The following is a 12,273-nucleotide window of genomic DNA, read 5'->3' as shown; positions in this document are numbered from 1 at the left end:
TACTTTTCTTCCCTTCCTCTTGTCCATGTTGAGTGTGATACACACTCACCAAACAGTATCTGTAACCCTATAAACAGGCCTACTCACTGATTACAAGATTGTAGACACCTGTGATGCTAGTTAGTGGACACACCTTACATTGTCCCTTTTGTCACATTATTTTCAGGGGTACCATCATTTCTGTGCATGACTATTTCATGAGTTTTATTTTATTTTTTTAAATCTGTGGAAGCGTGGTTGAAATGCAATGTCTGACTTTCATTTATTCATTTTCATAGATCTTTTATTTATTATTACTTTTGTCAGATTCAAATTATTTCTATGACCATGGTGGGTTTGTCTATCATTAAATGAGGGGTACCAACAATTTTGAACACGTGTGTAGAAGTAGATACCCTGATTCCAGCAATATATCACTTAGGCTACGTTCACATTAGCGTTGCGCGCCGCTGCGTCGGCGACGCAACGCACGACGCACAAAAAACGCGCGCAAACGCACGCAAAAACGCTGCGTTTTGCGACGCGTGCGTCGTTTTTTGACGAAAATCGGACGCACGAAAAATGCAACTTGTTGCATTTTCTTGCGTCCGACGCTAGCGTCGAAAACGACGCACGTGTCGGTAAACGCAACAAAAAAAACGCACGCGTCCCCCATGTTAAACATAGGGGCGCGTCGCCGCTGCGTCGCCGACGCAACAGCGACGCACATTAGCGGAACGCTAATGTGAACTTAGCCTAACTTTGAGCTTACTGCAGTTTTGATAAAATCTCTGTTTTATCTGCTGCAGAGCTAGCAGATCTCTAAATACTAAGCTCTGTATAATATATATATATATAGGATCATAGGTGTTCTAGCAGTCTGATCTCCAGCAATTGCAAAGTTATCACCTCTCCTGAAGAGAGGGGATTATTTGGAATAATCCATTGAAACAGGTTTTCCAATATTTTATTTTTATTTGGCCATAATATTATTGAAAATACTAAACCAATATTGACCCTCCCAAAAGTCCAATGTCGCCTCTTCGACAACAGGACAGGAGAAGTGGTACTGTGCAGTATATACAAGGCCGGTTCCAGGCTGTCGTGGGCCCCGGGCGAAAGAGTCTCAGTGGACCACTTTAGCACATACCACAATTTATTATGCACAGATATGGCAGAGATATATAGATATAGTGCAATGCCAAAGATTTCATTTACTTCTAACATAACATTATGGCTGATATCTATTGTACATTCTACAATAGCTCAGAAACTGGACAGTATAGTCCTCCGTACAGTATTATGGGCACCACATAATGCTCCATACAGAATAATGAGTCCCATAGATTGATCCATATAGAATAATGAGCCCCATATATTGCTCCATACAGTATTATGGGCACAACATAGTGCTCCATACAGAACAATGAACCCCATATATTGCTCCATCCAGTATTATGGGTATCACAAAGTGCTCCATAGAGAATAATGAGCCCCATATATTGCTCCATACAGTATTATGGGCACCACAAAGTGCTCCATACAGAGTAATGAGACCCATATATTGCTCGATACAGTATTATGGGCACCACATAGTGCTCCATACAGAATAATGAGCCCTGTATATTGCTCCGTACAGTATAATGAACCATATATAAAATAATGGACCCCATATAACACTCCATATAGTATAATGAGCCACGTATATTGCTCCTTACAGTATATTGTTCCATACAGAATAATGTAAACCTTATAATGCTCCACACAGTATAGAGAACCCACTATATTGCTCCATACAGAATAATGAGCCATATATATTGCTAAATACAGTAGAATGGACCCCATATAATGCTTCATAAAGAATAATGAGCTCCATATATTTCTCTATACAGTATAATGAGCCCCATATAATGCTCCAAACAGTATAATGAGCCCCATATAATACATAATGGGCCCCACATAATGCTCTATACAGTATAATAAGCCCCATATAATTCTCCATACATAAAGAGACCCATATATTGCTCAGTACAGTATAATGAGTCCCATATAATGCTCCAAACAGAATAATGTGACCAATGTAATGCTCTATACAGTAAAATGTGCCCATATATTGCTCCATACATAATGAGAACCATATAATGTTCCAGTATATGATGGGCCCCATATATTGCTCCATACAGAATATGTCCCAATTAATGCTCCAGTAAATGATGGGCCCCATATATTTCTCCAAACAAAACGGGCCCTATATAATGCTCCATATACAGTACAGACCAAAAGTTTGGAAACACCTTGTTAGGTCTCGAGTTCCCGCTTCTGCACAGGGGGAATCTCCCATCTCCGCTGCGGTCTCCCATTCTCATCCAGCCGCAGTGGAGTCTGCTCAGCAAGGACGTCGGTCCCAGCGTCTTGCTCAGTCTCACTCTGTACTGAGAGTTACTGCTGCTTCTTCAGCTTCTGCCATTAAAGCCAGTGCTGGTCAGCAGCGAGCGGACTTCTCTGGGACTAAGTCCTTGTCTGCACACACTGAGCATGCCCAGGGCAAGATCTCCCGTTGGAGATCGAGGGTCATGTGCTCAGGCTCTGCAGCACATTCCCTTGGTCCTCTTGGCAGGTCTTGGAAGGGCAAAGTTTCTGTGGCCACTTCCTGTGCTGCAACTATATAAACTGCACATGACCGCACGGCCATGCGCTAGTGTACAATTGTTAATGTGTGTATGTTGTGAGTGCAAGTCGTCCTTGGATACCCCTACCCTATTGAATGTCTGTTCGCGGAAGGTGTATGGTTGCTATCTAGCACCCGACTTAGCCTACAGCACTAATCACACATTACAGCGTCCAGTTGCTGTGACCGCCAGTACGGCGCCGTGCACTTCCTTTGTGCTTTCCTTACCCAAGCCTGGGTGGTTAGTGGCGTTCGTCAGTGCGGCACCGCATGCACTCTTGTGCCTTAAAATTGTTATTGAGTTTCCTTACACACCCAGTTGCGGTGTTGTGCCAGCAAGGGTCTAATCGGACTTCAATCCTAGTTGGGGTTGAGTTCGCTGACTACTTGCTCGCGCTCTATGTGCGGTACCGCGGTCCTGTGACGCAACAGGATCGCTTCCTTCACGCTGGGTGAAGTTTAACCCACGTGTGTATACTTATGAGTACCGCCATATAGTCCATCATTACTTGGCAGCAGGTTCCATCTCTGCACGGTGGACCCCGGGCTGCGAACGCACCATACTCTATCTGTCTTATTACTTGGTGCGTTCCGCTAGCCCTAACATTACACTAGCGCCAGGGTCTGGCTAGTAATGACGGACAAACAGCAATCCTTGCGGTATATCCAGCAGCTGGAGGGTAGGTTGGCGGCTCTTGAGAGCGCAACCTCAGCTGTGGATGTTACCGCAGTTGCTGTACAGGCTGCTAGCGTGGCTGCAGCAACCCTGTCCATTGCCACCCCTGCTCTGACATTTTCTCGCCTCCCGCTGCCAGAAAAATTTTCTGGTGATAGCAAATTTTGTAGGGGATTTGTGAGTCAGTGCTCTATTCACCTCGAGCTCCTGGCTGCACGTTTTCCCACAGAGCGGGCTAAGGTGGGATTTATAGTGTCTCTCTTGTCGGACAGGGCGTTGGAATGGGCTACGCCGCTGTGGGAGCGTGGCGATCATGTGGTGCAGAGTGCTCCGCTGTTTCTGAGCACTCTGAAACAGGTCTTTTTAGGACCTCAAGTCACCCATGATACTGCGCTCCAACTGCTGGCATTAACTCAGGGTGAGTCCTTGGTCAGTCATTTTGCCGTCCAATTCCGCACTTTAGCTTCTGAGCTGGATTGGTCGGATAAAGCTCTTATCCCCATATTTTGGAGGGGCCTGGCTGACCACGTTAAGGACGCTCTGGCCACTAGGGAAATTCCTGCCACACTGGAGGAGTTAATAACTGTCTCCACTCGAATTGACCTCCGTTTTAACGAGCGGAGGTTAGAGCGAGCCCAGTGTAGGCAGAGGTTTCGGCTGGCTCCTACCTTCGCCAAACCTCTGGAATCTCCGGTTCTGGTTCCTGAGTCACATGAGGCCAGGGAAGTGTCACAAGCGGGATCTAAGTCCCGGACCGCAGGTGCACTCAAGGTCTGTCATGTATGCCAGCAGTCGGGACATCTAGCCACCAGATGTTCTCAGCGGTCGAGGAAACGTCAGCGTCTAGTGGTAGTAGGTGGAGGTGCACTAGACACGGCGATGTTTGCCTCTAAATTGTCCTTTAAGGGGACAATTACTATAGGCTCATTCTCCCACTCGGTAGAGCTCTGCGTGGATTCTGGGGCGGAGGGCAATTTTATGTCTTCTGCCTTCGCCCAACGTCACGCAATACCCCTGGTTATGCTAGCTCAACCAGTAATGGTAGGAGTGGTGAATGGGTCGACACTGCCCTCACAGATAACACACCAGACCATCCCTTTTACTCTGTCCATGTCGCCATCTCATCAGGAGATTATATCTCTGCTCGTCATTCCTGAGGGAATTGATGAGGTCCTGTTGGGAATACCTTGGCTACGGTACCACTCTCCTCATATCGAGTGGTCCTCTGGCACAATCCTGGGATGGGGCAAATCTTGTGGGGGTAGGTGTCAGAGGGAGTGCGTTCAGGTTGCTACTACTGAGGTACCCGCAGATCTTTCCTCTCTCCCCAAGCAGTATTGGTCTTATGGAGACGTGTTCTCCAAAAAGGCGGCGGAGATCCTTCCGCCCCATCGCCCCTATGACTGTCCTATTGATCTCTTGCCTGGTGCTGAGCCTCCCCGGGGTCGAGTCTATCCGCTATCTCTCCCGGAGACGGAGGCAATATCACAGTACATCCAGGAAAATCTGGCAAGAGGATTCATTAGGAAGTCAGTGTCACCTGCTGGGGCAGGGTTCTTCTTCGTGCAGAAGAAGAATGGGGAACTACGTCCATGCATAGACTACAGGGGTCTTAACGCCATCACCGTTAAAAATAAGTATCCTTTGCCCTTGATTTCTGAGCTCTTCGATAGGCTTCGGGGAGCAAGGGTATTTACTAAACTAGATCTGCGGGGTGCTTACAACCTGATTCGTATCCGTGAGGGGGACGAATGGAAGACGGCTTTTAACACCAGGGATGGGCACTATGAATATCTGGTGATGCCCTTCGGGCTCTGTAATGCCCCGGCCGTTTTCCAAGACTTTGTGAATGATATCTTCCGGGATATGCTTTCCACCTCGGTCGTAATCTATCTGGATGATATTCTCATCTACTCTCCAGATATTGACTCCCACTGGAGAGATGTTTGCAAAGTCTTCGACCTCCTACGGGCAAACTCCCTCTATGCCAAGTTGGAGAAGTGTATGTTTGAGCAGGAGTCCTTACCTTTCCTAGGCTACATCATCTCTGCCCAGGGATTGGCTATGGATCCTGCTAAACTACAGGCTGTGATGGACTGGCAGGAACCCCATTCTCTTAAAGCGGTGCAGCGCTTTATGGGGTTCATTAATTATTATCGCCAGTTCATTCCGCACTTCTCAACTTTGGTAGCTCCCTTGGTTGCCCTCACCAAGAAGGGGGCGAATCCCAAATTGTGGTCTGAGGAGGTCTCCAAGGCCTTTAACTCTATAAAGTCACACTTTGCTAGCGCTCCCATCCTACATCGCCCCGATGTTGATAAGCCATTTATCATGGAGGTGGATGCCTCTTCTGTTGGTGCTGGAGCAGTCCTCTTCCAAAAGGATGCTCAAGGTCGGAAGCATCCTTGCTTCTTTTTCTCCAAGACCTTCTCACCAGCAGAGAGGAATTATTCCATCGGGGACAGGGAGTTGCTAGCCATGAAGTTGGCTTTCTCGGAGTGGAGACATCTCTTGGAGGGAGCACGTTTTCCCTTCCAAATCTTCACAGACCATAAAAATTTGGTGTACCTGCAGACAGCCCAGCGGTTGAATTCTCGCCAGGCCAGATGGTCCTTATTCTTCTCCCGGTTTCATTTCACCCTCCATTTTCTTTCTGGGGAGAAGAACATTCGGGCCGACGCTCTCTCTCGCTCCGTTGTGTCATCTGCGGAGGAGGAGGAGGAGCCTCGGCTTATTGTCCCCACCGAGAGCTTGAGAACTGTGGCCCCGGTTTCTCTTGAGTCTGTGCCCCCGGGCAAGACTTTTGTTCCATCCAGTTTGCGACCGGAGGTTCTCTCTTGGGCACACTCGTCCAGGGTGGGTGGACATTTTGGTACCAAAAGGACATCTGAGTTACTGGCGAGGACATACTGGTGGCCGCATATGGCTCGTGATGTCGCAGAGTATGTTCGGGCGTGTGTCTCTTGCGCCAAGAACAAGACTCCTCGGCAACGGCCAGCTGGTTTGCTTTATCCTCTGCCGGTGGCGGACAGGCCCTGGGAGATGGTCGGGATGGACTTTGTGGTGGGCTTACCCAAGTCTCGTAACTGCACCATTATCTGGGTGATCACCGACCATTTTTCCAAAATGGTGCACTTGGTGCCTCTTCCACGGCTACCTTCTGCACGGGCGTTGGCTGTCTTGTTCGTCAAGCATATCTTTCGCCTACACGGTATGCCAGACAAAATTGTTAGTGACCGGGGTCCCCAGTTTGCGTCTCGATTCTGGAGAGAGCTTTGTCGTCTACTCAGTATTGAGTTAATTCTCTCTTCGGCATATCATCCCGAGACGAATGGGTTGGTAGAGAGGGCCAACCAGACCTTGGTCACATATTTACGACATTTTGTTTCTGCCAGGCAGGATGACTGGGCATCCTTGCTACCGTGGGCAGAGTTTGCACTTAACAATGCCGTAGCCGACTCCACCGGTCAGACTCCATTCCTCCTAAATTACGGCCAGCATCCGCGTGTTCCTGTGCCCATGCCTGTGTCTTCTGCTGACTCCAGGGTGGCAGACTGGGCTGTGGAGGCACGGGACATTTGGGACCGCACGCAGGATGCCATTCGGGCCTCCAAGGAGAGAATGAGGTCCTCCGCCGATGTTCATCGGCGCCCCGCTCCGACCTTTGCTCCTGGCGACTTGGTGTGGCTCTCCGCCCGTAACATCAGGCTGCGAGTTGAGTCCACTAAGTTTGCTCCTCGCTACTTGGGTCCCTTCAAGGTTCTCGAACGGGTTAATCCTGTGGTCTACCGTTTGGCTCTTCCTCCACGCTTGGGTATCACCGACACCTTTCATGTGTCCCTCTTGAAACCCGTATACATGTCCCGGTTTTCCGAGTCATCTGCCGGGATATCGGGTTCGTCTACGGACGATTACGAGGTGAACACTATTTTGGGGTGCAAGGTGGTACGCGGCAAAAAGTTCTATCTGGTGGATTGGAAGGGTTATGGCCCAGAGGACAGGTCATGGGAGCCTGCTGAAAACATTCGGGCCCTACAGCTCATTGCTGCCTTCGAGCATAGCGAGGCCCAAGAAGGGGGGGCCCTAGGAGGGGGGGTAATGTTAGGTCTCGAGTTCCCGCTTCTGCACAGGGGGAATCTCGAGCCATCTCCGCTGCGGTCTCCCATTCTCATCCAGCCGCAGTGGAGTCTGCTCAGCAAGGACGTCGGTCCCAGCGTCTTGCTCAGTCTCACTCTGTACTGAGAGTTACTGCTGCTTCTTCAGCTTCTGCCATTAAAGCCAGTGCTGGTCAGCAGCGAGCGGACTTCTCTGGGACTAAGTCCTTGTCTGCACACACTGAGCATGCCCAGGGCAAGATCTCCCGTTGGAGATCGAGGGTCATGTGCTCAGGCTCTGCAGCACATTCCATTGGTCCTCTTGGCAGGTCTTGGAAGGGCAAAGTTTCTGTGGCCACTTCCTGTGCTGCAACTATATAAACTGCACATGACCGCACGGCCATGCGCTAGTGTACAATTGTTAATGTGTGTATGTTGTGAGTGCAAGTCGTCCTTGGATACCCCTACCCTATTGAATGTCTGTTCGCGGAAGGTGTATGGTTGCTATCTAGCGCCCGACTTAGCCTACAGCACTAATCACACATTACAGCGTCCAGTTGCTGTGACCGCCAGTACGGCGCCGTGCACTTCCTTTGTGCTTTCCTTACCCAAGCCTGGGTGGTTAGTGGCGTTCGTCAGTGCGGCACCGCATGCACTCTTGTGCCTTAAAATTGTTATTGAGTTTCCTTACACACCCAGTTGCGGTGTTGTGCCAGCAAGGGTCTAATCGGACTTCAATCCTAGTTGGGGTTGAGTTCGCTGACTACTTGCTCGCGCTCTATGTGCGGTACCACGGTCCTGTGACGCAACAGGATCACTTCCTTCACGCTGGGTGAAGTTTAACCCACGTGTGTATACTTATGAGTACCGCCATATAGTCCGTCATTACTTGGCAGCAGGTTCCATCTCTGCACGGTGGACCCCGGGCTGCGAACGCACCATACTCTATCTGTCCTATTACTTGGTGCGTTCCGCTAGCCCTAACACACCTTCTCATTTAAAGATTTTTCTGTATTTTTATGACTATGAAAATTGTACATTCACACTGAAGGCATCAACACTATGAATAATAATAAATAATAATAATCTTTATTTTTATATAGCGCTAACATATTCCGCAGCGCTTTACAGTTTGCACACATTATCACTGTCCCCGATGGGGCTCACAATCTAGATTCCCTATCAGTATGTCTTTGGAATGTGGGAGGAAACCGGAGTGCCCGGAGGAAACCCACGCAAACACGGAGAGAACATACAAACTCTTTGCAGATGTTGTCCTGGGTGGGATTAGAGCCCAGGACCCCAGCGCTGCAAGGCTGCAGTGCTAACCACTGCGCCACCGTGCTGCCCACATAATGAATTAACACATGTGAATTTATATACTTAACAAAAAAGTGTGAAACAACTGAAATTATGTCTTATATTCTAGGTTCTTCAAAGTAGCCACCTTTTGCTTTGATGACTGCTTTGCACACTCTTGGCATTCTCTTCATGAGCTTCAAGAGGTAGTCACCGGGAATGGTCTTCCAACAATCTTGAAGGAGTTCCCAGAGATGCTTAGCACTTGTTGGCCCTTCTGCCTTCATTCTGCGGTTCAGCTCACCCCAAACCATCTCGATTGGGTTCAGGTCTGGTGACTGTGGAGGCGAGGTCATCTGGAGTAGCACCCCATCACTCTCCTTCTTGGTCAAATAGCCGTTACACAGCCTGTGCTTGGGGGTCATTGTCCTGTTGAAAAATAAATGATGGTCCAACTAAATGCAAACCAGATGGAATAGCATGCCACTGCAAAGTGCTGTGGTGGCCATGCTGGTTCAGTATGCCTTCAATTTTAAATAAATCCACAACAGTGTCACCAGCAAAGCACCCCCACACCATCACACCTCCTCCTCCATGCTTCACGGTGGGAACCAGGCATGTAGAGTCCATCCATTCACCTTTTCTGCGGTTGGAACCAAAGATCTCAAATTTGGACTCATCAGACCAAAGCACAGATTTACACTGGTCTAATGTCCACTCCTTGTGTTCTTTAGCCCAAACAAGTCTCTTCTGCTTGTTGCCTGTGCTTAGCAGTGGTTTCCTAGCAGCTATTTTACCATGAAGGCCTGCTGCAGAAAGTCACCTCTTAACAATTGTTCTAGACATGTGTCTGCTGCTAGAACTCTGTGTGGCATTGACCTGGTCTCTAATTTGATCTGCTGTTGACCTGCAATTTCTGAGGCTTGTGACTCGGATAAACTTATCCTCAGAAGCAGAGGTGACTCTTGGTCTTCCTTTCCTGGGGTGGTCCTCATGTGAGCCAGTTTCTTTGTAGGGCTTGATGGTTTTTGCCACTGCACTTGGGGACACTTTCAAAGTTTTCCCAATTTTTCAGACTGACTGACCTTCATTTCTTAAAGTAATGATGGCCATTCATTTTTCTTAACTTAGCTGCTTTTTTCTTGCCATAATACAAATTCTAACAGTCTATTCAGTAGGGCTATCAGCTGTGTATCCACCAAACTTCTGCACAACACAAGTGATGGTCCCAACACCATTTATAAGACAAGAAATCCCACTTATTACACCTGACAGAGGACACCTGTGAAGTGAAAACTATTCCCAGTGACTACCTCTTGAAGCTCATCAAGAGAATACCAAGAGTGTACAAAGCAGTCAACAAAGCAAAAGGTGGCTACTTTGAAGAACCTAGAATATAAGACATAATTTCAGTTGTTTCACACTTTTTTGTTAAGTATATAATTCCACATGATTCATAGTTTTGATGCCTTCAGTGTGAATGTACAATTTTCATCGTCATGAAAATATAGAAAAATCTTTAAATGAGAAGGTGTGTCCAAACTTTTGGTCTGTACTGTATAATGGGCCTCATAAAATGCTCCAGTATATAATGGGTTCCATATATTGCTTAAACATTAAAAAAAAAATGACATACTACTCAACTCTTTTCGCTGGCCGCTGCTTTGCTCTGGACTCTGCAAGGCACTATACAGCATTCGATGGGCCAAAGGGAACCCGACACCCTAGACCACCTGGTATACGGCCACTTAGGACTTTATACAGGGCTCTTCTCTAAGGTTATCACATCAGGCCCCGCCAGCCCAGGAGCCAGGGAAAGGTCCACAACCCTCTGCCGGGGCCAATTAGGACCGAGCCTGCACTAAGGGGGTACCCCGAAGTGAGAGTGACAATGGACCCGGTTCCCTAAATTGGCCTCAAGGTCCAGCCGTGCCGCAGCTATAAACTTTTGGTGGTGCCAAGGGCAAGACATGTATGCTTGCCGTATGTCGTTGTACACCCAGGCCGTTTTCAATGCCAATCCGTTCGTTCCAGAGGGTGAACTGCATCTGTGCAAGGTGCACGTCAACAGACACCAGGCCGAGCCCTCCTGTACTCGGGGAGCCTGGTGACACTTGTGTATGGGTCATTAATCTCGGGCTAAGAACCCACTGGCCAAAATATGGGTGTTGTGTGTATACATGATGAACTCCACGAATATTGGACAGTGGAGGTCTCATTTGTTATGCCCTGCGGGAAAATTAAACATGTTGTGGGGGTAGTGAAGACCCTTCCTTATGGGGCGTCCAGGGAAGGGATTTGCCCCTCTTCAGGTCTCTATGAAAAAATAAAATTAATTCTGCTAGGGTTAAGGTAATTCAGGGGCAGAACCTGAAGATCCCGAGGCATAAATACCTGCTGTGGGGGTTGCCCCCGATAGGTTTCCCCTAAAGGTATTGGCAAGAGAGGTCGAGGAGACCCCATCTAACCCCAAGCTGGAAGTATCACCTGGTATATTTGGGACAGCTCAGCTCCAATATTCCACTCTGACCCGGGCACGGGAAAGAATAATCGAGCTAAATGGGTTGGCTCAACAATCGGTTGCGGAGATGGTGTTCGCACATATGGCAATCAACCAGGAGTTACTATACAAGGATGATAAAATCTGGGACGAGGTGGTAGAACAACTGGTAGTTCCTCAATCCTACTGTTGGGGCGGTGCTTGAAATGGTTCACACCCATATGCTGTGAGGGCACTTGGGGGCCAAAAAGATGCAGAAGCGCATATTGTAGTTTTTTTGGCCTGGGGTGTACGCTGAGGTGCAGAGGTTCTGCAAAATGTGTCCTGAGTGCCAGCTAACTTGACCCACTGCAAACTACCAGAGTCTGTTGGTACCTCTACCCATTAATGAGGTACTTTTTAAGTGGATTGCGATGAATCTGGTAGGGCTGATAGTAAAATCCACCCAAAGCCACCAACATATATTAGTGGCTGTGGACTACATCACCGGGTACCCGGAGGCCATTCCGCTGTGGCACACCTCCACTAAGCTTATCACCCAGGAGTTTGCCATATTCTGTTGCCTTGGGCTACTCCTTTGATGTCCAAGGTGACAAAGGAACTGTGCAAGCTTCTCAAAATAAAATCACCCTCAGACCGATGGACTAGTCGAGTGCTTTAACAAAATCCTCAAATCTATGTTGAAGAAGGTAGTTTCCAAGGATGAAAGCGATTGGAACATATTGTTGCCCTACTTGATGTTCGCCATACGCGAGGTACCTCAAGCTTCCACGGGATTTTCACCCTTTGAACTACTGTATGGCAGGCATCCAGGTACAGACTGGGACTGAAATGCAGCCCTGGCATTTAAATTCACACAGGCCCATGCTGCTACTAATATTACCCAGGATTGAAGAAAGCAAGATTTACTACAAGGACAATATTTCTAATGATACCCGTGGCCTGTTGGGATAAGTGACGGAGTCAGCGACTTTGTGCTCTGTCACAACTTTTAACAGTATGGGTGTCTTGAGAACACCAATTCTGTTAACATAGCAGACAAGGCAGCCCACAACCA

This window comes from Ranitomeya imitator, chromosome 1 (assembly GCF_032444005.1).
Source record: "Ranitomeya imitator isolate aRanImi1 chromosome 1, aRanImi1.pri, whole genome shotgun sequence".
NCBI classification, from domain to species: domain Eukaryota; kingdom Metazoa; phylum Chordata; class Amphibia; order Anura; family Dendrobatidae; genus Ranitomeya; species Ranitomeya imitator.
The sequence above is the reverse complement of the archived record's forward strand: the minus strand, read 5'-3'. Positions refer to the sequence as shown.